The 15,742-nt window shown below is 38.3% G+C and overlaps 1 long non-coding RNA gene across 1 annotated transcript in view; it reads right to left on the bottom strand.

Moving 5' to 3' along the window:
• Positions 1-1,886: 1,886 nt before the first annotated feature.
• Positions 1,887-15,742, bottom strand: part of LOC309969798 — a 136,183-nt gene continuing 122,327 nt past the window's right edge. The window contains exon 2 of the long non-coding RNA XR_014326644.1: positions 1,887-2,041. This is a non-coding gene — a long non-coding RNA (uncharacterized lncRNA). The remainder of the gene's footprint in view (positions 2,042-15,742) is intronic.

Raw genomic sequence — 15,742 nt, 5'->3', positions numbered from 1 at the left:
TAAACAACCTAACTTACCACTTGAAAGAATTAGAAAAAGAAGAACAAATAAAACCCAAAGTCAGCAGAAGGAAGAAATAATAAAAAACAGAGAAGAAATAAGTAAAATAGAGATTTAAAAAAACAATAGAGCTGGTTCTTTGAAAGGATAAACAAGATTGACAAACCTTGGCCAGGCTCAAAAAGAAGAAAAGAGAAAGAACCCAAATAAACAAAATAAGAAGTGAAAAAGGAGACATAACAATTGATACCACAGAAATACAAAAATAATAATAATAATAAGGGAACACTATGACAATTATATGCCAACAAATTCGACAACCTAGAAGAAATGGACAAGTTTCCAGAAACATACAGCCCACCAAAACTGAATCAAGAAGAAACAAATAATTTGAACAGACTGATGACTACAAATGACATAGAATCTATAATTTAAAAACTCCCTACAAACAGAAGTCCAGAACCAGATGGCTTCATAGGTGAATTCTATGAAACATAAAAAGAAGAATTTATGCTGATCCCTCTCCAATTCTTCCAAAAAATTGAAGAGCAGGGAACACTACCAAATTCATTCTATGAAGCCATCAGCACACTGATATCAAAACAAAAGACACCACCAAAAAAGAAAATTACAGGCCAATACCTTTGATGAATATAGATGGGAAAATTATCAACAAAATGTTAGCAAACTGAATCCAACAACACTTAAAAAAGATTATACACCCCGACCAAGTGGGATTCATCCCAAGTTCAAAAGGATGGTTCAATATACACAAATCAATATGATACACCACAGAAATAAAAGAAAAGACAAAATCACACAATCGAAGAGGACTGGGGTTGGCGGTGTGAACACAGCCTGAAGGGGTTAGTGCACCACGGCTAGCCGGGACGGAGTCCGGGAAAAGTTCTGGAGCTGCGGAAGAGGCAAGAGACTTTTTCTTCCCTCTTTGTTTCCTGGTGCGCGAGGAGAGGGGATTAAGAGCGCTGCTTAAAGGAGTTCCAGAGACAGGCATGAGCCGCGGCTAAAAGCGCGGACCCCAGAGACAGGCAGGAGACGCTAAGCCTGCTGCTGCCACCACCAAGAAACCTGTGTGCAAGCACAGGTCACTATCCACACCTCCCTTCCGGGGAGCCTATGCAGCCCGCCACTGCCAGGTTGCCAGGATCCAGGGACAACTTCCCTGGGAGAACACACGGCGAGCCTCAGGCTGGTGCAACGTCACGCCGGCTTCTGCCGTCGCAGGCTCGCCCCGCAATCCATGCCCTGGCTCCCCCCGGCCTGAGTGAGCCAGAGCCCCCGAATCAGCGGCTCCTTTAACCCCGTCCTGTCTGAGCGAAAATCAGACGCCCTCCAGCGACCTACAAGCAGAGGCGGGGCCAAATCCACAGCTGAGCCCCTGGAGCTGTGAGAACAAAGAAGAGAAAGGGAAATCTCTCCCAGCAGCCTCAGAAGCAGTGGATTAAAGCTACACAATCAACTAGATGTACCCTGCATCTGTGGAATACATGAATAGACTACGAATCATCCCAAATTGAGGAGGTGGACTTTGAGAGCAAGATTTATGATTTTTTCCCCTTTTCCTCTTTTAGTGAGTGTGTATGTGTATGCTTCTGTGTGAGATTTTGTCTGTATAGCTTTGCTTCCACCATTTGTCCTAGGGTTCTATCCTTCCGTTTTTTTTTTTAATTTTTTTTTCTTAATAATTAATTTTAATAACTTTCTTTTATTTTACTTTATCTTCTTTCTTTCTTTATTTCTTTCTTTCTTTCCTTCCTTCCTTCCTTCCTTCCTTCCCTCCTATAGACAACGAATCATCCCAAATTGAGGAGGTGGACTTTGAGAGCAAGATTTATGATTTTTACCACTTTTCCACTTTTTGTGAGTGTGTATGTGTATGCTTCTGTATGAGATTTTGTCTGTATAGCTTTGCTTCCACCATTTGTCCTAAGGTTCTATCCGTCCATTGTTTTTTTTTTAATTTTTTTCTTAATAATTATTTTTTAATTTAATAACTTTATTATATTTTACATTATTTTATCTTACTTTATCTTCTTTCTTTCTTTTTTCCTTCCTTCCCTCCTTCCCTCCTTCATTCCTTCCTCCCACCGTCCATCCCTCCCTCCCTCCTTTCTTTCTTTCTTTCCTTCTTTCCTTCTTTTCTTCTTCCTTCCTTCCTTCCTTCCTTCCTTCCTTCCTTCCTTTCTTTCTTCCTACTTCTACTAATTCTTTCTCTCTACTTTTTCTCCCTTTTATTCTGAGCCATGTGGATGAAAGGCTCTTGGTGCTGCAACCAGGAGTCAGTGCTGTGCCTCTGATGGGGGAGGGCCAACTTCAGGACACTGGTCAACAAGAGACCTCCCAGCTCCACATAATATCAAATGGTGAAAATCTCCCAGAGATCTCTGTCTCAATGCCAGCACCCACCTTCACTCAATGACCAGCAAGCTACAGTGCTGGACACCCTATGCCAAACAACTAGCAAAACAGGAACACAACCCCACCCATTAGTAGAGAGGCTGTCTAAACTCATAATAAGTCCAGACACCCCAAAACACACCACCAGACATGGACATGCCCACCAGAGAGACAAGATCCAGCCACATCCACCAGAACACAGGCACTACGCCCCTCAACCAGGAAGCCTACACAAGCCACTGAACTAATCTTAGCCACTGGGGACAGACACCAAAAAGAATGGAAACTACGAACCTGCAGCCTGCAAAAAGGAGACCCCAAATACAGTAAGATAAGCAAAATGAGAAGACTGAAAAACACACCACAGATGAAGGAGCAAGATAAAAATGCACCAGACCTAACAAATGAAGAGGAAATAGGCAGTCTACCTGAAAAACAATTCAGAATAATGATAGTAAAGATGATCCAAAATCTTGGAAATAGAATAGACAAAATGCAAGAAATGTTTAATAAGGACCTAGAAGAACTAAAGATGAAACAAGCAATGATGAACAACACAATAAATGAAATGAAAAATACTCTAGATGGGATCAATAGCAGAATAACTGAGGCAGAAGAACAGATAAGTGACCTGAAATATAAAATAGTGGAAATAACTACTGCAGAGCAGAATAATGAAAAAAGAATGAAAAGAACTGAGGACAGTCTCAGAGACCTCTGCGACAACACTAAACGCACCAACATTTGAAATATAGGGGTTCCAGAAGAAGAGAAAAAGAAAGGGACTGAGAAAATATTTGAAGAGATTATAGTTGAAAACTTCCCTAATATGGGAAAGGAAATAGTTAATCAAGTCCAAGAAGCACACAGAGTCCCATACAGGATAAATCCAAGGAGAAATATGCCAAGACACATATTAATCAAACTGTCAAAAATTAAATACAAAGAAAACATATTAAAAGCAGCCAGGGGAAACAACAAATAACACACAAGGGAATCCCCATAAGGTTAACAGCTTATCTTTCAGCAGAAACTCTGCAAGCCAGAAGTGACTGGCAGGACATATTGAAAGGGCTGAAGGAGAAAAACCTGCAACCAAGATTACTCTACCCAGCAAGGATCTCATTCATTTTGATGGAGAAATTAAAACCTTTACATACAGCAAAAGCTGAGAGAGTTCAGCACCACCAAACCAGCTTTACAACAATTGCTAAAGGAACTTCTCTAGTCAAGAAACACAAGAGAAGGAAAACACTGACAATAACAAACCCAAAACAATTAAGATAATGGAAATAGGAACACACATATCGATAATTACCTTAAATGTAAATGGATTAGATGTTCCCAACAAAAGACATAGACTGGCTGAATGGATACAAAAACAAGACCCATATATTTGCTTTCTACAAGAGACCCACTTCAGACCTAGAGACACATACAGACGGAAAGTAAGGGGATGGAAAAAGCTATTTCATGCAAATGGAAACCAAAGAAAGCTGGAGCAGCAATTCTCATATCAGACAAAATAGACATTAAAATAAAGACTATTAGAAGAGACAAAGAAGGACACTACATAATGATCAATGGATCATTCCAAGAAGAAGATTTAACAATAGTAAATATTTATGCACCCAACATAGGAGCACCTCAATACATAAGACAAATACTAACAGCCATAAATGGGGAAATCGACAGTAACTCAGTCATAGTAGGGTACCTTAACACCCCACTTTCACCAATGGACAGTTCATCCATAATGAAAATAAATAAGGAAACACAAGCTTTAAATGATACATTAAACAAGATGCACTTAATTGATATTTATAGGACATTCCAATTCCATCCAAAAACAACAGAATACACATTTTTCTCAAGTGCTCATGGAACATTCTCCAGGATATATCATATTTTGGGTCCCAAGTCAAGCCTTGGTAAATTTAAGAAAACTGAAATTGTTTCAAGTATCTTTTCTGACCACAGCGCTATGAGACTAGATATCAATTACAGGAAAAGATCTGTAGAAACTAAAAACACATGTAGGCTAAACAATACACTACTTAATAACGAAGTGGTCACTGAAGAAAGCAAAGAGGAAATTAAAAAGTACCTAGAAACAAATGACAATGACACGATGACCCAAAATCTATGGGATGCAGCAAAAGCAGTTCTAACAGGGAAGTTTATAGCAAAACAGTCCTACATTAAGAAACAGGAAACATCTCGAATAAACAACCTAACCTTGAACCTAAATCAATTAGAGAAATAAGAACAAAAAATCTCCAAAGTTAGCAGAAGTAAAGAAATCATAAAAATCAGATCAGAAATAAATGAAAAAGAAATGAAGGAAATGATAGCAAAGATCAATATAACTGAAAGCTGGTTCTTTGAGAAGATAAACGAAATTGATAAAGCATTAGCCAGACGCATCAAGAAAAAAAGGGAGAAGACTCAGATCAATAGAATTAGAAATGAAAAAGGAGAAGTAACAACTGACACTGCAGAAATACAAAGGATATTGAGAGATTACTACAAGCAACTCTAGGCCAATAAAATGGACAACCTGGAGGAAATGGACAAATTCTTAGAAATGCACAACCTGCCAAGACTGACTCAGGAAGAAATAGAAAATATGAACAGAACAATCACAAGCACTGAAATTGAAACTGTGATTTAAAATCTTCCATAAACAAAAGCCCAGGACCAGATAGCTTCACAAGTGAATTCTATCAAACACTTAGAGAAGAGCTAACACCTATCCTTCTCAAACTCTTCTAAAATATAGCAGAGGGAAGAACACTCCCAAACTCATTCTATGAGGCCACCATCACCGTGATACCAAAACCAAACAAGGATGTCACAATGAAAGAAAACTACAGGCCAATATCACCGATGAACATAGATGTAAAAGCCTCAACAAAATACTAGCAAACAAAATCCAACAGCACATTAAAAGGATCATACACCATGATCAACTGTGGTTTATTCCAGGAATGCAAGGATTCTTCAGTATACACAAATCAATCAATGTGATACACAATATTAACAAATTGAAGGAGAAAAACCATATGATCATCTCAATAGAGGCAGAGAAAGATTTTGACAAAATTTAACACCCATTTATGACAAGAACCCTGCAGAAAGTAGGCATACAGGGAACTTTCCTCAACATAATATAGGCCATATAAGACAAACCCACAGCCAACATCATCCTCAATGGTGAAAAACTGAATGCATTTCCACTAAGATCAGGAACAAGACAAGGTTGCCCACTCTCACCACTCTTATTCAACAGTTTTGGAAGTTTTAGCCACAGCAATCAGAGAAGAAAAGGAAATAAAAGGAATCCAAATCAGAAAAGAAGAAGTAAAGCTGTCACTGTTTGCAGATGACATGATACTCTACATAGAGAATCCTAAAGATGCTACCAGAAAACTACTAGAGCTAATCAATGAATTTGGTGAAGTAGCAGGATATGAAATTAATGCACAGAATTCTCTGGCGTTCCTATAAACTAATGATGAAAAAACAGAAAGTGAAATCAAGGAAACACTCCCATTTACCATCACAACAAAAAGAATAAAATATCTAGGAATAAACCTACCTAAGGAGACAAAAGACCTGTATGCATAAAATTATAAGACACTGATGAAAGAAATTAAAGATGATACAAATAGATGGAGAGATATACCATGTTCTTGGATTGGAAGAGTCAACATTGTGAAAATGATTCTACTACCCAAAGAAATCTACAGATTCAATGCAATCCCTATCAAACTACCACTGGTATTTTTCACAGAACTAGAACAAAAAATTTCACAATTTGTATGGAAACACAAAATACCCCGAATACCCAAAGTAATCTTGAGAATGAAAAACGGAGCTGGAGAAATCAGGCTCCTTGACTTCAGACTATACTACAAAGCTACAGTAATCAAGACAGTATGGTACTGGCACAAAAACAGAAAGATAGATCAATGGAAGAGGATAGAAAGCCCAGAGATAAACCCAAGCACATATGGTCACCTTATCTTCGATAAAGGATGCAGGAATGTACAGTGGAGAAAGGACAGCCTCTTCAATAAGTGGTGCTGGGAAAACTGGGCTGGTACATGTAAAAGCATGAGATTAGATCACTCCCTAACACCATACACAAAAATAAGCTCAAAATGGATTAAAGACTTAAATGTAAGGCCAGAAACTATCAAACTCTTAGAGGAAAACATAGGCAGAACACTCTCTGACATAAATTACAGCAAGATCCTTTCTGACCCACCTCCCAGAGAAATGGAAATAAAAACAAAAATAAACAAATGGGACCTAATGCAACTCCAAAACTTTTGCACAGCAAAGGAAACTATAAACAAAACCAAAATACAACCTTCAGAATGGGAGAAATTATTTGCAAATGAAGCAACTGACAAAGGATTAATCTCCAAAATTTATAAGCAGCTCATGCAGCTCAGTAACAAAAAAACAAACAACCCAATCCAAAAATGGAGAGAAGACCTATACAGACATTTCTCCAAAGAAGATATACAGACTGCCAACAAACACATGAAAGAATGCCCAACTTCATTAATAGTTAAAGAAATGCAAATCAAAACTGCAATGGGATATCATCTCACACCAGTCAGAATGGCCATCACCTAAAAATCTAGAAACTATAAATGCTGAAGAGGGTGTGAATTACAGGGAACCCTCTTGCACTGTTGGTGGGAATGTAAATTGATACAGCCACTGTGGAGAACAGATTGGAGGTTCCTTAAAAAAACTACAAATAGAACTACCATATGACCCAGCAATCCCACTCCTGGGCATATACACTGGGAAAACCATAATTCAAAATGAGTCATGTACCAAAATGTTCATTGCAGCTCTATTTACAATAACCCAGAGATGGAAAAAACCTAAGTATTCATCGTCGGATGAATGAATAAAGAAGATGTGGCACATATATACAATGGAATATTACTCAGCCATAATAGGAAACGAAATTCAGCTATTTGTAATGAGGTGGATAGAACTAGAGTCTGTCATACAGAGTGAAGTAAGTCAGAAAGAGAAAGACAAATACCATATGCTAACACATATATATGGAATTTAAGAAAAATAAATGTCATGAAGAACCTAGGGGTAAGATAGGAATAAAGACAGAGACCTACTAGAGAATGGACTTGATGATATGGGGAGGGGAAAGGGTAAGCTGTGATGAAGTGAGAGAGAGACATGGACATATATACACTACCAGACGTAAGGTAGATAGCTAGTGGGAAGAAGCCACATAGCACAGGGAGATCAGCTCGGTGCTTTGTGACCGACTGGAGGGGTGGAATAGGGAGGGTGGGAGGGAGGGAGATGTAAGAGGGAAGAGATATGGGAACATATGAAGATGTATAACTGATTCACTTTGTTATAAGGCAGAAACTAACACACCATTGTAAAGCAATTATACTCCAATAAAGATGTAAAAAACATAGAATTAGAAATGAAAAAGTAGAAGTAACAACTGACACTGCAGAAATACAAACAATCATGAGATATTACTACAAGCAACTATATGCCAATAAAACGGACAACCTGGAAGAAATGTACAAATTCTTAGAAATGCACAACCTTTTAAGGGTGAACCAGGAAGAAATAGAAAATATAAACATACCAAACACAAACACTGAAATCGAGACTGTGATTAAAAATCTTTCAACAAAAAAAAGCTCAGGACCAGATGACTTCACAGGTGAATTCTATCAAACATTTAGAGAAGAGCTAACACCCACTCTTCTCAAACTCTTCCAAAATATAGCAGAGGGAGAAACACTCCCAAACTCATTCTACAAGGCCATCCTCACCCTGATACCAAAAACAGAGAAACATGTCACAAAAAGAGAAAACTACAGGTCAGTATCACTGATGAATATAGATGCATGAATCCTCAGCAAAATACTAGCAAAGAGAATCCAGCAGCACATTAAATGCATCATACACCATGATCAACTGGGGGTAATGCAAGGATTCTTCAGTATATGCAAATCAATCAATGTGATACACCATATTAACAAATTGAAGGAGAAAAACCATATGATCATCTCAATAGATGAAGAAAAAGCTTTTGACAAAATTCTACACCCGTTTATGATAAAAATCCTCCAGAAAGCAGGCCTAGAGAGAACTTACCTCAACATAATAAACACCGTATATGATAAACCCACAGCCAACATCATTCTCAATGGTGATAAAATGAAACCATTTCCACTAAGATCAGGAAATAGACAAGGTTGCCCACTCTCACCAGTATTATTCAACATAGTTTTGGAAGTTTTAGCCATGGCAACCAGAGACGAAAAAGAAATAAAAGGAATCCAAGTCAGAAAAGAAGCAGTAAAACTGTCACTGTTTGCAGATGACATGATACTATACATAGAGAATCCTAACGATGCTACCAAAAACTACTACAGCTAATCAATGAATTTGGTAATGTAGCAGGATACAAAATTAATGCACAGAAATCCCTTGCATTGCTATGCATTTATGATGAATAATCTGAAACAGAAATTAAAGAAACACTCCCATTTACCACTGCAAGAAAAGAATAAAGCACCTAGGTATAAACCTACCTAAGGAGAGAAAAGACCTGTATGTAGAAAACTATAAGACACTGATGAAAGAAATTAAAGATGACACAAACGGATGGAGAGATATACCATGTTCTTGGATTGGAAGAGTCAACATTGTGAAAATGACTATACTACCCAAAGCAATCTACAGATTCAATGTAATCCCTATCAAACTACCAATGACATTTTTCACAGAGCTAGAACAAAAATTTCACAATTTTTATGGAAACACACAAGACCCTGAATAGCCAAAGCAATCTTGAGAAAGAAAAACGGAGCTGGAGGAATCAGGCTCCCTGACTTCAGATTATACTACAAAGCTACATTAATCAAGAGAGTATGGTACTGGCAGAAAAAACAGAAATATAGATCAATGCAACAGGATAGAAAGCCCACAGATAAACCCACACACATATGGTCACCTTATCTTTGATAAAGGAGGCAACAATATACAGTGGAGAAAAGACAACCTCTTAAATAAGTGGTGATGGGAAAACTGGACAGCTACATGTACAAGAATGAAATTAGAACACTCCCTAACACCATACGCAAAAATAAAATCCAAATTGATTAAAGACCTAAATGTTAGGCCAGACACTATAAAACTCTTAGAGGAAAACATAGGCAGAATACTCGATGACAGAAATCATAGCAAGATCCTTTTCACCCACCTCCTAGCAAAAGGGAAATAAAAACAAAAATAAACAAATGGGACCGATTGAAACTTAAAAGCTTTTGCACAGAAAAGGAAACCATAAACAGGACAAAAGGACAACCCTCAGAATATGAGTAAATATTTCCCAATGAAGAAACTGACAAAGGATTAATCTCCAAAATATACAAGCAGCTCATACAGCTCAATATCCAAGAAACAAACAACCCAATCCAAAAATGGGCAGAAGACCTAAATAGACATTTCACCAAAGAAGATATACAGATTGAAAAAAAACATATGAAAGGTTGCTTAAAATCACTAATCATTAGAGAAATGCAAATTAAAACTACAATGAGGTATCACCTCACACCAGTCAGAATAGCCATCATTTAAAAATCTACAAACAACAAATTCTGGAGAAGGTGTGGAGAAAAGGGAACCCTCTTGCACTGTTGGTGGGAATGTAAATTGATACAGCCACTATGGACAACAGTATGGAGGTTCCTTACAAAACTAAAAAGAGAACTGCCATATGACCCAGCATTCCCACTACTGGGCATATACCCTGAGAAAATCATAATTGAAAAAGCAACATATACCACGGTGTTCATTGCAGCACTATTTATAATAGCCAGGACATGGAAGCAACCTAAGTGTCCATCAACAGGTGAATGGATAAAGAAGATGTGGCACATATATACAATGGAATATTACTTTACCATAAACAGAAGTGAAATTCAGTTATTTGTAGTGAGGTGGATGGATCTAGAATCTGTCATACAGAGTGAAGTAAGTCAGAAAAAGGAAAACAAATACCATATGCTAACACATATATATGGAATCTAAAAAAAAAAAAAGTTCTTAAGAACCTAGGGGCAGGACAGGAATAAAGATGCAGACATAGAGAATGGACTTGAGGACACGGGGATGGGGAAGGGTAAGCTGGGATGAAATGAGAGAGTGGCATTGACATATATACACTACCAAATGTAAAACAGATAGCTAGTTGGAAGCGGGTGCATAGCACAGGGAGATTAGCTTGATGTTTGTGACCACCTAGAAGGGTGGGATAGCGAGGGTGGGAGGGAGGCTCTAGAGGGAGGGGATATGGGGATATATGTATATGTATAGCTGATTCACATTGTTATACAGCAGAAACAGAGACAACAATGTAAAGCAATTATACTCCAATAAAGATGTTTAAAAATAATTAATACATAAAAGTTTAAAGAAAAATTAATTTGATGATCAAGCATATACCATCAGCACACAATATGCTCCATGTATACAATATGATATAAGAAGTCAAGCATTTGACTTGCATTTCAGAGCTTTGTGGGGTGAGATATTACTTTTAAATAGTGGTAAATAGAGTATGTATATTACGTAGAAAAAGGTTACACTGAAAGATGTTCTTAGTTTATCTGAATATCCAAAAGAGACCATTTTCAATCTACCGCCTTTTAAATGTCCTGAATTTCCTCTTTTGAATGCAACAAAAAGGGCAAGTAACATTTATTAAGTGCCTCTCTGTTTAGGGTTCCATTTTAAATATCTCATTTATTCAATCAACAAGTATTTATTGAGGACTTCCCTTGCAGTCCAGTGGTTAAGACTTCACCTCCCAATGCAGGGGATGTGGGTTCGATTCCTGGTAGGTGAGCTAAGATTCCACATGCCTCGTGGCCAAGAAAACAAAACAAAGTAAAACGTAGAACAGAAACAATGTTGTGACAAGTTCAATAAAACTTTAAAAATATTTATCTATCTATCAAGCACTGATGTTTTGCCTGTCACAGTATGAGGTATTGGGCATAGAGAGATACAATCTTACCCCACCTACACGCTCATGGACCCCACAACCTAGAAGAGGAGGCAAAAATTGAATAAACACACTCATCCATATATGATTATAAATTGTGAACTATTTGATTTTTTTTAATTATAAGATGCTCTGGGAGAGTGTAACAGGAAGAGAGAGAAGGGAAACCCTCCCTGAGAAAATCTTTATTTGAGCTGACATCTGAAAGGTTTCCATTTGACAGCTAGAAGAAAGAATATTGCTGACAGACAGAGAACATGAGCAAGGGCTTTGGAGGTATATACTATCCCTATCCCCATTTAACAAAAGAGTAAACTGATGCGTAGAGAGATTAACTCACTTTACCTAAGGCAATGCAGCTAGTAAATGACAAGGTAGGAGTCAACTACATGTTTAATGCCAGAACTATAATAATAGAAAATAATTTAAAATTTCTTCTCAATTACGACACTGGTGAGTTTATCACTTCGCATGCTTCAGATCAAATGCCTCTCCTCTGAAGGTATTAGAAAAAAATTTCCCACATCAAGTGCATCATCTACAATACCTGGGCAAATCATTATTGTCATTATTATTATTTGCCTCCCTCAGAAGCTCCAGACATTGGAGAACTGCCAAGGATGGAGATATGAAGTTCATGGGACCAGAAGAATCGTACCATAAATCCTGATGCCATTTTGAGAACAGTAGAAAGCAAACAACCCATAACATTATACAGCAAGAAGATGCACAAATGTCACCTTCCCCCTGAGTATCAGAATAAAGTGCATTATGTAAATAAAAGGCTGACCATCAAGTACAAAGGATACAAAGAAAAACTGATGAAAAACAGGTGAACAAAATTAATCCCACTCTCCTAACTGAATGAACCAGATTACACAGTAGATATCTATGGAGCTGTCAGAGGCATTCTGACCAGGTTCCACTCCTGTTCAGTGTCCATTTTTACTATTTTTTCCTAACTAGCACCTAAAAATTTAATAAGTTATTAACAAGGATCTCGCCAAAGTCATACAGCCAAGTTTAGAGCTAAGAATGGAATTTGGGAATGCTGGTAAGACGATCTGTGCCAGGTGTTAAAGGGTAATTCTCAAAAAAATAGGTAAAATCACGACTTTCGTACAGATATAAAATAAACATATGCTAAAGATTTTAGTTAGCTCATTACTCAGTGAGAGAACAAGATGGGAAAATTGGTTCAAAATGAGAAGACAAAGAAGAGATACATCTATAGGTAGGAAATATTAAAATGAATGTGCAAATGGAGGCAAAACTGGCCTCATCCATGTTAGAGGAGGATAGTCAGTTGAACTTCTACTGGATAGGACAGAATTTGCATGTCTATGAACAGGAATTATTTTTGCATTGCTGTCAGTTATCTGCAATTTATAGAGTGGCAAAATAGCACAAAGACAGTGGAAGTCTGGAATTAGATAACCCTCACGATGTGCTCTAGAAAGTACATAGCGTTCCCTTGAGGCACAAATTTCACCCCTCACAGATGAAATAACCACCGTGGCAGAACTGATTATTTCAGTCAGATCCCTGCATAATGTAAGGTGAAATAAAATTTTTAAATAAGAGGCTTAATTCTCCCTGTTTAAAATAAGGGAAGAGATTCCCCTCCCCTCCTTTTTCTTAGAGAATTGACTTTAGAAAACTTAAAACGGTAAGTACTTTCTTCGCACTTTGAAATCTATATAAATCTTTCGAAAACTAGATAGGCTTTTTGTCAGGTGTATGACTCAGGAATGTCTTTTTCAAGGACCTGGGAGCCACCTTTTTGAAATGCTAACATCAAGGGAGATAGCACTCCTATTTCTGTGGAAGACTAATAGCCTAACTTTGGTGAGCATCTTCCCCCAAATTTGCAAAACTACCTCTTGTCATAAGGATATGAGGAATTTGTTTTTCCTTTGTATAGAGCCAATTAGTTAACACAGATGATCACCCTGATTACCAGAAGTTAGAATGAACTGTGTGTGACCAAGCGTTCTGTCAAGTCCTCTTGAGGACTAGTTATTGAGAGCATGTATGGAATGGGGTGTGTCTGTTGACGATATAAGGGGGTGAGGTTCCTTTCTGTCTTTGCACTCTCTTAGCAGATTGCCTGTGTTGCACATCACATTCTGGCTTAACAATTATTCAATAATAAAGCCATTTTATTTCGCTAGTACCTTTGTGGAGAGCTTATCCGGGTTGGGAGAAAATTCTGTTGTTAATTATATTTCCCCATCAATAATCAACCTACCCAGGTGTACACAAATCCCAGAAGCATCCAGCCAGATAAGAGTCCTGTGAACCAAATTGCTTGCTTCTGCTCGTCATTGCCTCCTTGCCTCTAGACACAACTTGGACCCCTTTTGCAATCACCAAAAGAACAATGAACAAGTTGCATCCATGCAAGCATACGGTTGTGTATATGGGATGATGTATGCCAGGGTTCCCCAACCCCCGGGCTGCAGAATGGTACCAGTCCATGGCCTGTTAAGAACAGGGCCGCACAGCAGGAGGTGAGTGGTGGGAGAGCTAGCAAAGCTTCATCTGCCGCTCCCCATCGCTGGCATTACTGCCTGAACCAACACCCCCCGCCCCCATCCCTGGAAAATTGTCTTCCACAAAACTGGTCCCTGGTGCCAAAAAGGTTGGGGGCCTCTGATGTATGAAATCAGGAGGACTGAGGATACAAGGAGGTCCAGGAAAAGGGGAACATTTGGAACAAAGATAGCATCCCTTGATTGTTGTTACTGTGATTGCTAAGCATGGAAAGTTGGCTTCCCAAATATGTCCTACACAACCTGTTGAGAGACAAATCTGAGTATATTGCTTACCACAGTTCAGGGAGAAAACCACCTAGCACTGCTTTGGCAACATTTGAGAAGGGGAAAGGTAATGTCAGAATGTACTGAGATTTGGAAGTTTTATTTAAGGCATATCTTTCCAGGGGGGTTGAGGGGGCAATTTGGGGGGCTTGATTAGAATTGTTAAGGATTATAATACAATAGTCCAGGATTGGTGGAAAGAGTAAGGTAAGGATTTTTAGGAGAAGGATTTAAAAGTCATAAGGCTTCAACTGTCTGTTGATGTTTTCCACTGAAGAGTTGATGGGTCTTTTGGGAACTTCCTATAATAAATAATCAGGCCATTTGCCTGAGTAGTAAAGTTATACTACTGAAGACAGAGGAACAGCACAAAGTCATATTAATATAGACAATAAGGCACGGCTTCAATTCTTAATGTCCATGATGAACCGTGGGGTAGATAGTTTTGATTATTAGCAGTTCAGACCAAAACTCAGCTATGTAGGAACTATTCTGTTTCTCTAACTCATTTTGCTTTTTTTCTTTTGGATTCTTTTAAGTTTCTAATATGCATACTTATTAGTATTACCCTGAATACACACACAAGATTTCTGGAGCAGAACAGATTAACCATGAACAACAAAAAATACAGGAAGATTTATTTTCCCACAGCCTCTTATTATACTGGAAAATTAATCTCAGGTCCACTTTTCCTAGGGCTGCATCTAAGTTTCAGGTACTTTCAAAGTATAAGGCACAGAGAGGGAGCCATTTCTGATTTTCTATGCCATTTGTTTTCCAAAAGCCCTCCCATCTGGTCCTGTCATTTGTCCATTGTTTACTCCTGAGGTATCCCTTTTCCCTCTCACCTGGCATGTTCATCCTGAAGCAACTTCTTCTCTCCCATTTCCATGCTAAGGGATAACTGCAGCTTTGAATTGAGCATGGACAATGAGGCTATCCAACTGTCCCTCTTGATCCAGATTCAACTTGTAGCCCTCCTCCTCTAAGTCTTTCTGTTTCCCCACAGGTCTATTGAGGAAACATGGTACAAGGCCCCTCTATATGGGCCATGACCCACATATGTCTCTGCTCTTATCTCTTTCCCTGTGTCTCTACTATAGATCTCCCAACCCAGGAAATCTTAGGAGATGGGGAAAGCCCTTGCTGCTTTCAAACATTCTCTCTGTGCCCCTTCTATATCAAGGTTTTGAAACATTGGCACCATTAACATTCTGAACCAGATAATTCTTTGTAGTGGAGGCTTGTCCTTTGGATTCTAGGATATGAAGGAGAGCAGAATATGTCACCCCAAAGTGTGTCATTCTGGTACATCGGTTATTTTGAATTAAAGTTACTTAAGAAACAGCCAGCGCAAGAAGAACACTGACTCTTCTTCACCCCCTGAGAAGGAGGAAATAAATTCCCCATGTGA

The sequence above is a fragment of the Leucopleurus acutus genome (genome assembly GCF_964270905.1).
Source record: "Leucopleurus acutus genome assembly, chromosome: 12".
NCBI classification, from domain to species: Eukaryota; Metazoa; Chordata; class Mammalia; order Artiodactyla; family Delphinidae; genus Leucopleurus; species Leucopleurus acutus.
Note: the sequence above shows the minus strand (reverse complement) of the source record. Positions and strands in the feature narration are given on the sequence as shown.